The sequence below is a fragment of the Manis javanica genome, chromosome 16 (assembly GCF_040802235.1).
Source record: "Manis javanica isolate MJ-LG chromosome 16, MJ_LKY, whole genome shotgun sequence".
In the NCBI taxonomy this organism is placed as follows: domain Eukaryota; kingdom Metazoa; phylum Chordata; class Mammalia; order Pholidota; family Manidae; genus Manis; species Manis javanica.
Window position 1 is genome coordinate 62,838,667 of NC_133171.1, and position 11,505 is coordinate 62,850,171.

Consider the following 11,505-nt stretch of genomic DNA (forward strand, 5'->3'; position numbering starts at 1 on the left):
ACTCACTGGAGGTGGACTCAGGCAGACTGATTTTGGTTTTTAAAGGTATTTTGCCCCAGGATTTCCTCTCCCCAGACTTGTACCCTTCCAACTTGAATCTGAAACAAGCCATGTTCTTTACACCATCCTTTGTCCCATTTTCTCATTTTTATACACCTTCTTTTGGATTCTTTGAGACTTTCTCATTAAGGTGAAATTTAAGCCAGACCTTGAAGAATGGACACAGTTTATGTAAGTGGAGAATAGTCTGAAGTACACTTCTGGAGGATGGAACAGTGTGAGCAAAAGTGTACTAATGAAGAAATCAATATGAGAATCCATCCACCTTCTATTAAGCCAGATATTAAAGAGATTTGCAAAAATGTGAAAAAATCTCATTCTTTTCACTGACCTTTTGTTTTGGAAAATATAGTTGAATTTCATAAAATGTTACTTAACATGTAATGGGAATGTAATTCTTATTTTTAAAAATTAATTAATTAAAATTAAATAACTTTTAATTTTGAACACAACAAACCGTGATGGCTGTGACTCACATAACATAAGTTTGGAGTCCTCATTAGATTTGTTTTGTTTTTTTAAAATTTTTATTAAGTCATATACTCTTATGAAAGTTTCACATGAAAAAATAATGTGGTTACTACATTTACCATATTATCAAGTCCCCACCTATATACCCCAATGCAGTCACTGTCCATCAGTGTAGGAAGATGCCACAGATTCACTGTTTGCCTTCTCTGTGCTATACTGTTTTCCCCATGATCCCCCATACCATGTGTACTAAACATAACATCCCTCAATCCCCTTCACCCTCCCTCCTCATCCACCCTCCCACACCCCTCCCCTTTAGTAACCACTAGTTCCTTCTTGGAGTCTGTGAGTCTGCTGCTATTTTGTTCCTTCAGTTTTGCTTCATTGTTATACTCCACAAATGAGGGAAATCATTTGGCACTTGTCTTTTTCCGCCTGGCTTATTTCACTGAACATAATATCCTCCAGCTCCATCCATGTTATTGCAAACAGTAGGATTTGTTTCTTTCTTATGGCTGAATAGCATTACATTGCATATACGTACCACTTCTCTTTAACCATTCATCTACTGATGGACACTTAGGCTGCTTCCGTATCTTGGCTATTGTTAATAGAGCTGAAATAAATATAGGGGTGCATATGTCTTTTTGAATCTGAGAAGTTGTTTTCTTTGGGTAAATTCAAAGAAGTGGGATTCCCCAGTCAAATGGTATTTCTATTTGTAGTCTTTAGAGGAACCTCCATACTGCTTTCCACAATGGTTGAACTAGCTTATGTTCCCACCAGCAGTGTAGGAGGATTCCCCTTTCTCCACATCCTCGCCAGTATTTGTTCTTCTTAGTCTTTTCGATGCTGGCCATCCTTACTGGTGTGAGGTGATATCTCATTGTAGTTTTAATTTGCATTTCCCTGATGATTAGTGATGCAGAGCATCCTTTCATATGACTGTTGGTTATTTGAATTTCTTCTTTGGAGAACTGTCTCTTTATATCCTCTGCCCATTTGTTAATCGGGTTACTTACTTTTTGGGGGTTGAGATGTGTAAGTTCTTTATATATTTTGGATGTTAACCCCTTGTCAGATGTGTCATTTACAAATATATTCTCCCATACTGTAGGATGGCTTTTTGTTCTGTTGATGGTCTCCTTTGCCATACAGAAACTTTTTAGTTTGATGTAGCCGCATGAGTTCATTTTTGCTTTTGTTTCCCTTGCTTGAGGAGATGCATTCAGGGAGAAGTTGCTCATGCAATTCAGGAGATTTTTGCTTATGTTGTCTTCTAAGAGTTTTATGGTTTCCTGACTAACATACAGGTCTTTTATCCATTTCAAGTTTACTTTTATGTATGGCATTAAACAATAATCCAGTTTCATTCTCTTACGTATAGCTGTCCAGTTTTGGCAACACCACCTGTTGAAGAGGCTTTCATTTCTCCACTGTATATCCATGGCTCCTTTATCATATATCAATTGACCATATATAGTTGGGTTTATATCGGGGCTCTCCAGTCTGTTCCATTGGCCTATGGGTCTGTTCTTGTGTCAGTAACAAATTGTCTTGATTACTGTCACTTTGTAGTAGAGCTTAAAGTTGGGAAGCGAGATCCCCCATGCTTTATTCTTCCTTCTCAGGATTGCTTTGGCTTTTTGGGGTCTTTTGTGGTTCCTATGAATTTTAGAATGATTTTCTCTAGTTCATTTAAGAATGCTGTTGGTATTTTGATAGGAATTGCATTGAATCTGTAGATTGCTTTAGGCAGGATGGCCATTTTGACACTATTAGTTCTTTGTATTCATGAGCATGGGATGTGTTTCCATTTATCCTCTAATTTCTCTCATGAGTGTCTTGTAGTTTTCAGAGTATAGGTCTTTCACTTCCTTGGTTAACTTTATTCCTTGGTATTTTATTCTTCTGGTGCAAATGTGAATGGAATTGTTTTCCTGATTTCTCTTTCTGCTAGTTCATTGTTAGTCTATAGGAATGCCACAGATTTCTGCATATTAATTTTGTATCCTGCAACTTTGCTGAATTCAGATATTAGTTCTAGTAGTTTTGGAGTGGATTTGTTAGGGTTTTTTAATGATAATATCATGTCATCTGCAAACAGGGACAGTTTGACTTCTTCCTCGCCAATCTGGATGCCTTTTATTTCTTTGTGTTGTCTGATTGCCATGGCTAAGACCTCCAGTACTATGTTGAATAGAAGTGGAGAGAATGGGCGTCCTTGTCTTGTTCCCTATCTTAAAGGAAAGGCTTTCAGCTTCTTGCTGTTATGTATAATGTTGGCTGTGGGTTTGACATATATGGCCTTTATTATGTTGAGGTACTTACTCTCTCTATACCCATTTGTTGAGAGTTTTATCAGGAATGGATGTTGAATTTTGTTGAATGCTTTTTCAGCATCTATGGGGATGATAATGTGGCTTTTGTCCTTTTTGTTCATGTGGTGGGTGATGTTGATGGATTTTTCTAATCTTGTAGCATTCTTGCATCCCTGGAATAAATCCTACTTGATCATGATGGATGATGTTTGGTATGTATTTTTTAATTCGGTTTGCTAATATTTTGTTGAGTGTTTTTACATCTGTGCTCATCAGGGATATTGGTTTGTAATTTTCTTTTTCTGTGGTGTCTTTGCCTGGTTTTGGTATTAGAGTGATGTTGGTTTTATAGAATGAGTTTGGAAGTATTCCCTCTTCTATTCTTTGGTAAACTTTTAGGAGGATGGGTATTAGATCTTCACCAAATGTTTGATGAAATTCAGTGGTGAAGCCATCTGTTACAGGGGTTTTGTTCTTACATAGGTTTTTTATTACCAGTTCAATTTCATTGCTGGTAATTGGTCTGTTCAGATTTTCTGTTTCTGTCTGGGTCAGGCTTGGAATGTTGTATTATTCCAGAAATTTGTCCATTTCTTCTAGGTTATCCAGTTTGTTAGCATATAATTTTTCATAGTATTCTCTAATAATTCTTTGTATTTCTGTGATGTCCGTAGTGATTTTTCCTTTCTCATTTCTTATTCTGTTTATGTGAGTAGACTCTCTTTTTTTCTTGATAAGTCTGGCTAGGGATTTATCTATTTTGTTTATTTTCTCAAAGAACCTGCTTTTGCTTTCATTGATTCTTTCTACTGTTCTATTCTTCTTCATTTTATTTATTTCTGCTCTAATCTTTATTATGTCCCTCCTTCTACTTACTTTGGGCATGATTTGTTTTTCTTTCTCTAGTTTCATTAATTGTGAATTTAGACTGCTTATATGCAGTTCTTCTTTCCTGAGGCAGACCTGTACTGCAGTATACTTTCCTCTTAGCACTTAGCACTGCCTTCACTGTGTCCCACAGATTTTGCTGTGTTGAAATTTTTGTCATTTGTCTCCATATATTGCTTGATCTCTGTTTTTATTTGGTCATTGATCTATTGGTTATTTAGGAGCATGTTGTGAAGCCTCCATGTGTTTGTGGGATTTTTCATTTTCTTTGCATAATTTATTTCTAGTTTCATACCTTTGTGGTCTGAGAAACTGGTTGGTAAAATTTCAGTCTTTTTGAACTTCCCAAGGCTCTTTTTGTGGCCTGGTATATGATCTATTTTTGAAAATGTTCCATGTGCACTTGAGAAGAATGTATATTCTGCTGCTTTTGGGTATAGAGTTCTGGAGATGCCTATTAGGTTCATCTCTTCTAATGTGTTGTTCAGTGCCTCTGTCTCCTTACTTATCTTCAGAGTGAGTGGAGTGTTGAAGTCTCTCAGAACGAATGCATTGCATTCTATTTCCCCTTTTAATTCTGTGAGTATTTGTTTCACATATGTAGGTGCTCCTGTGTTGAGGGCATAGATATTTATAACAGTTATATCTTATTGCTGGATTGGTCCTTTTATCATTATGTAATGTCCTTCTTTGTCTCTTGTGACTTTCTTTATTTTGAAGTCTATTTTGTCTGAAAGAAGTACTGTAACACCTGCTTTTTTCTCCCTATTTGTTGCATGAAATATCATTTTCCATCCCTTCACTTTTAGTCTGTATATGTCTTCGGGTGTGAAGTGGGACTGTTGTAGGCAGCATATAGATGGGTCTTGTTTTTGTATCCATTCAGTGACTGTATGTCTTTTGATTGGTGCATTCAGTCCATTTACATTCAGGTTGATTATCAATAGGTATGTACTTTTTTGCCATTGCAGGGTTTAGATTCATGCTTACCAAAGGTTCAGGGTTAACTTCCTTACTATCTAAGAGTAACTTAACTCACTTAATATGCTATTACAAACACATTCTAAAGTTTCCTTTTTTTTCTCCTCCTCCATTCTTTATATATTAGTTATCATATTCTGTACTCTTTTTCTATCCCTTGATTGACTTTGGGGATAGTTAATTTAATTTTACATTTGCTTAGTAATTAGCTGTTCTACTGTTTTTCCTCTGGTGACAGCTATTATACCTTAGGTACATTTCCATCTATAGCAGTCCCTCCAAAATACACTGTAGAGATGGTTTGTGGGAGATAAATTCTCTCAGTTTTTACTTCTTTGGAAATTGTTTAATGCCTTCTTCAAATTTAAATGATTATCTTTAGGATAAAGTAATATTGGTTCAAGGCCCTTCTGCTTCATTGCATTAAATACATTATGCCGCTCTCTTCTGGCCTGTACTGTTTCTGCTGAGAAGTCTGATGATAGTCTGATGGGCTTTCATTTGCATGTGATCTTATTTCTGTCTCTGGCTGCTTTTAATAGCCTGTCCTTATCCTTGACCTCATTAGCTTTTAAGAGTAAAAGAAGTCCTGAAACCAAAATATTTGAGAATTACTGTGCTAGTCCATATACTATGCATGAAGTCATGCTTCTGTAACTAAAATGCAGAGCAACGAAGTAGAATCTGGGAAGAACTTTGATACCCTAGGTGTTCAGAATATTTAGAGTATGTTTAGAAACACATCCCTTACTTACACAAACAGATTAAGTTTGAGTAACCCATATCTAACGTTATTTGTGCTTTGGTGGGGCTGCTATCATTGTTGGATCCATCAACGTAGGAAATTTAAAATGTTTCCTTTAATCCTTGGTGTAGCTAATTCTGGCAGTGGTTTAAAAGGGTTAAATGCTTATTTTCCATAGGAAGTCAACAGATATTATATAAAATATATATCTGAAAAATCAATATATACCAATGTTAGCATATTTATAAATATGAAGGACAATCTCAAAAGTGAAAGTAATGAGTTAAATATGGTTGTCTCTGAGGATTAGATACTGGTAAGGAAGGGAGGAGTGAGGCCTGTTATTTTTCACACCAGAATCCTGAGAGTACCACTTAATTTTATTTGTGTTAGTAAAATGCACCAAGCAGTGTGCAGCTCAAGGATTTTTATTATGTGTGCAACTATGTAACCACAACCCTGTGTCTTCTTTCACCATGGATTAATTTTATTTGTTCTTGAACATCTGTTCAAATTAGTCTACTTCTATTCAACATATTATTGAAATTTTTCCATTGTTCATTTATCAGTAGCTGCTTTTTTTTCTGGGTAGTATTTCATTATATGAACATAACACGATTTGATTATTTTGTTGATGAACAATTGGGTTTTTCCAATTTGGGTCTATTATGAATAAAGCTGCTGTGGACTTGTTTTCATAATTCTTAGGTTAATACTTTGGAGTGAGATTTCTGGGTCAAAATTCAGGCATTATTTAACCTCATTAAAAATTGCCAGTTTTCCAAATTACTTGTACCATTTTACACTCCCTGTTAGCAGTATATGAGTTTCAGTTGCTTCACATACTCAGCAGCACTTGGTATTATCAGTCATTTTAATTTTAGCCATTCTACTAGATGTGTAGTGGTAACTCATTGTGGTTTTAATGTTATATTTCTCTGATGAACGCTGATGAGTACAATTTCATGTAAATATTGGCCATTTACAAATCACCTTTTTTTTGAAGTGTTTGAAGTTTTTATGTAAGAAAATTTTTTAAATTTTGGTATCATTAATTGACAATTACATGGGGAACATTATGTTTACTAGATTCCCCCATCATAAAGTCCCCCCACATACCCCATTGCAGTCACTGTCCATCAGCATAGTAAGATGCTATAGAATCACTACATGTCTTCTCCGTGTTGTACAACCCTCCCTGTGACCCCACCCCACATTATGTCTGCTAATAGTAATGCCCACCCCCATGTTTTTTCACCCTTATCCCTTCCTTCCCACCCATTGACCCAAGTCCCTTACACTTTGGTAACTGTTAGTCCATTCTTGGGTTCTGTGAGTCTGCTGTTGTTTTGTTCCTTCAGTTTTTTTCTTTGTTCTTATACTCCACAGATGAATGAAATCATTTGATACTTGTCTTTCTCTGCCTGGCTTATTTCACTGAGCATAGTTCCCTTTAGCTCCATCCATGTTGTAGCAAATGGTAGGATCTGTTTTCTTCTTAGGGCTGAATAATATTCCATTGTGTATATGTACCACAATTTCTTTATTCATTCATCTACTGATGGACACTTAGGTTGCTTCCATTTCTTGGCTATTGTAAATAGTGCTGTGGCAAACATAGGGGTGCATATGTCTTTTTTGAACTGGGCTGCTGCATTTTTAGGTAAATTCCTAGGAGTGGAATTTTTGGGTCAAATGGTATTTCTATTTAGAGTTTTTTGAGGGACCTCCATACTGCTTTCAACAATGGTTGAATTAATTTACCTTCCCACCAGCAGTGTAGGAGGGTTCCCTTTCTCCACAACCTCACCAACATTTGTTGTTGCTTGTCTTTTTGATGATGGCCATCCTTACTGGTGTGAGGTGATATCTCATCATGGTTTTAATTTGCATTTCTCTGATGATTAGTGATGTGGAGCATCTTTTCATGTGTCTGTTGGCCATCTGAATTTCTTCTTTGGAGAACTGTCTGTTCAGATCCTGTGCCCATTTTTTAATTGGATTATTTGGTTTTTGTTTGTTGAGGTGCGTGAGCTCTTTGTATATTTTGGAGGTCAACCCTTTATTGGATTTATCATTTATGAATGTATTCTCCTATATGGTAGGATGCCTTTTTGTTCTACTGGTGGTGTCCTTTGCTGTACAGAAGCTTTTCCGCTTGATATAGTCCCACTTGTTCATCTTTGCTTTTGTTTCCCTTACCCGGGAAATACATTCATAAAGAAGTTGCTCATGTTTATGTACAAGAGGTTATTGCCTATGTATTTTTTTCCATTTTATTATCATTAATCTACAATTACATGAAGAACATTATGGTTACTAGACTCTCCCTTTCTCCAAGTCCCCCCCCCCCCGCAAATCCCATTAGTCACTGTCCTGCAGCATAGTAAGATGCTGTAGACTTACTACTTGTCTTCTCTGTGTTGCACAGCCCTCCCTATGCCACCCCCCTACATTATACATGCTAATCGTAAGGCCCCCTTTCTTTTTCCCTGCACTTATATCTCCCTTCCCATCCCTCCTGCCCAGTCCCTTTCCCTTTGGTAACCGTTAGTCCATTCTTGGGTTCTGTGATTCTGCTGCTGTTTTGTTCCTTCAGTTTTTCTTTGTTCTTATACTCCACATATGAGTGAAATCATTTGATACTTGTCATTCTCAACCTGGCTTATTTCACTGAGCATAATACCCACTAGCTCCATCCATGTTGTTGCAAATGGCAGGATTTGTTTTCTTCTTATGGTTGAGTAATATTCCATTGTGTATATGTACCACATCTTCTTTATCCATTCATCTACTAATGGACACTTAGGTTGTTTCCATTTCTTGGCTATTGTAAATAGTGCTGCCATAAACATAGGGGTGCATCTGTCTTTTTCAAACTGGAGTGCTGCATTCTTAGGGTAAATTCCTAGGAGTGCAATTCCTGGGTCAAATGGTAGGTCTGTTTTGAGCTTTTTGAGGAACCTCCATACTGCTTTCAACAATGGTTGAACTAGTTTACATTACCACCAGCAGTGTAGGAGGGTTCCCGTTTCTCCACAACCTGCCAACATTTGATGTTGTTTGTCTTTTGGATGGTGGCCATCCTTACTGGTGTGAGGTGATACCTCATTGTGGTTTTAATTTGCACTGCTCTGATGACTAGTGATGTGGAGCATCTTTTCATGTGACTGTTGGCCATCTGAATTTCTTCTTTGGAGAACTGTCTGTTCAGCTCCTCTGCCCCTTTTTAAATTGGATTATTTGCTTTTTGTTTGTTGAGCTGTGTGAGCCCTTTATATATTTTGGATGTCAACCCTTTAATGGATCTGTCATTTATGAATATATTCTCCCATACTGTAGGGTACCTTTTTGTTCTATTGATGGTGTCCTTTGCTGTACAAAAGCTTTTCAGGTCAATATAGTCTAACTTGTTCATTTTTGCTCTTGTTTCCCTTACCCAGGGAAATATGTTCATGACGAAGTTGCTCATATTTATGTCCAAGAGATTTTTGCCTATGTATTTTTATAAGAGTTTTATGGTTTCATGACTTACATTCAGGTCTTTGATCCATTTTGAATTTACTTTTGTGTATGGGGTTAGACAATGATCCAGTTTCATTCTCTTACATGTAGCCATCCAGTTTTGCCAGCACCACCTGTTGAAGAGGCTGTCCTTTCCCTATTGTATATCCATGGGTCCTTTATCATATATTAATTGGCCATATATGTTTGAGTTAACATCTGGAGTTTCTATTCTGTTCCACTGTTTTGTGGGTCTGTCCTTGTGCCAGTACCAAATTGTCTTGATTACTGTGGCTTTGTTGTACAGCTTGAAGTTAGGGAGCAATATCCCCCCTACTTTATTCTTCCTTCTCAGGATTGCTTTGGCTATTTGGGGTCTTTGCTGGTTCCATATGAATTTTAGAACTATTTGTTCCAGTTCATTGAAGAATGCTGTTGGTAATTTGATAGGGATTGCATTGAGTCTGTAGATTGCTTTGGGCAGGATGACCGTTCTGACCATATTAATTCTTCCTAGCCAAGAGCATGGGATGAGTTTCCATTTGTTAGTGTCCTCTTTACTTTCTCTTAAGAGTGTTTTGTAGTTTTCAGGGTATAGGTCTTTCACTTCCTTGGTTCGGTTTATTCCTAGGTATTGTATTCTTTTTGATGCAATTGTGAATGAAATTCTTTTCCTGATTTTTCTTTGTGTTAGTTCATTGTTAGTGTATAGGAAAGCTACAGATTTCTGTGTATTAATTTTGTATCCTGCAACTTTGCTTAATTCAGATATTAGTCCTAGTAGTTTTGGAGTGGGTCTTTAGGGTTTTTTATGTACAATATCATGTCATCTGCAAATAGTGACGGTTTGACTTCTTCTTTACTAATCTGGATTCCTTGTATTTATTTGTTTTGTCTAATTGCCATGGCTAGGACCTCCAGTACTATGTTGAATTACAGTGGGGAGAGTGGGCATCCCTGTCTTGTTCCCGATCTTAGAGGAAAAGCTTTCAACTTCTTGCTGTTCAGTACGATGTTGGCTGTGGGTTTATTGAGAGTTTTTATCATGAATGGATGCTGAATTTTGTCGAATGCTTATTCAGTATCTATGGAGATGATCATATAATTTTTGTCCTTTTTGTTGATGTGGTGGATGATGTTGATGGATTTTCAAATGTTGTACCATCCTTGCATCCCTGATATGAATCCCATTTGATCATAATGTATGATCCTCTTGATGTATTTTTGAATTCAGTTTGCTAATATTTTGTTGAGTATTTTTGCATCTATGTTTCATCAGGAATGTTCATTTGTAATTTTCTTTTTTGGTGGGGTCTTTGCCTGGTTTTGATATTACAGTGATTCTGGCTTCATAGAATGAGTTTGGAAGTATTCCCTCTTCTATTTTTTGGAAATCTTTAAGGAGGATGGGTATTACGTCTTCTCTATATGTCCGATAAAATTTTGCGGTAAATCCATCTGGCCCGGTGGTTTTGTTCTTGGGTAGTTACATATCTTCTTTTGTAAAGTTTGTTTTTTCAAATTTTTGGCCTTCTTATGTCAGGTTGTCTAGTGATAACTGAGTTGTGAGGGTTCTCTATATATTCTGGATACCAGTTGTAAGAAATATGTATTGCAAATATTTTCCAGTCTGTAGCTTCTCTTTCCACGTGCTTAATGATGCTTTTTGTTGAGCCAAAGATTTTAATCTTTATGAAGTCAAATTTAGCAATTTTATCTGTTACCATTAGTGCTTTTTGAGAAATCTTTTCTTAGGTCATGAAACCATTGTACTTCTAAATTATGTACATCTACAACTTTGGTTTAAAAGAATTATTTTTTAATATAAAAAAGGAAACAGAGCAGAGCCCTAGTTGTCAGTTATTTTCCCAGTCAGAAGGCAAGAGCTGTGAAATGAACAGCAAAATAAGTGTTTAGAAAGCATCTAGAAGCACTGTAACTTCTTCGTGTTTGTTTTGTTGTGGTGATTTGATGACAAACACTTAAAAACAAATAAAAATTAGTAGGATTTGTTTCTAGTGTGTGGATAAAATATTTTCCAGTTTGGATTTGGGTCTAAATAGAAATGCTGGTGGTGGCTATCAGCGGGAACATAAAGAGGGGAAATTAAGGTGAAGATTGGAGGGGCACCTGAAAACTCAGAATATATGGTAAGGAAAGGTGCTGACGTGAAGAATAAAAATGGGGGACCAGAACAACAGTAGAAATAGAAGTCATTTCCACAACCTTCACCCCCAAACCAAAATCTTTAGTCTGAAAAGTTAAAACTTTAATACAGCAGGTGTGTAAAGAATGAACATAGATTTGAACCCATATTTCCCAAACTTTGTGGTGTTAAAACTAAGGCCTACTACCGAAGCTTATGTCACAGATTTAGCATTTAATACCTTATGCTGCAAGGCAGGTTTGTGAGATTGCAATTCATTAAGATAGGAAAAGATGGAATATATGCAAAGATTCAAATAGAATTTAGTCAATCGCAATTATTTTTTGAACACTTTAATAGTATAAGGTGTGCTCTTACTAAGTGCCACA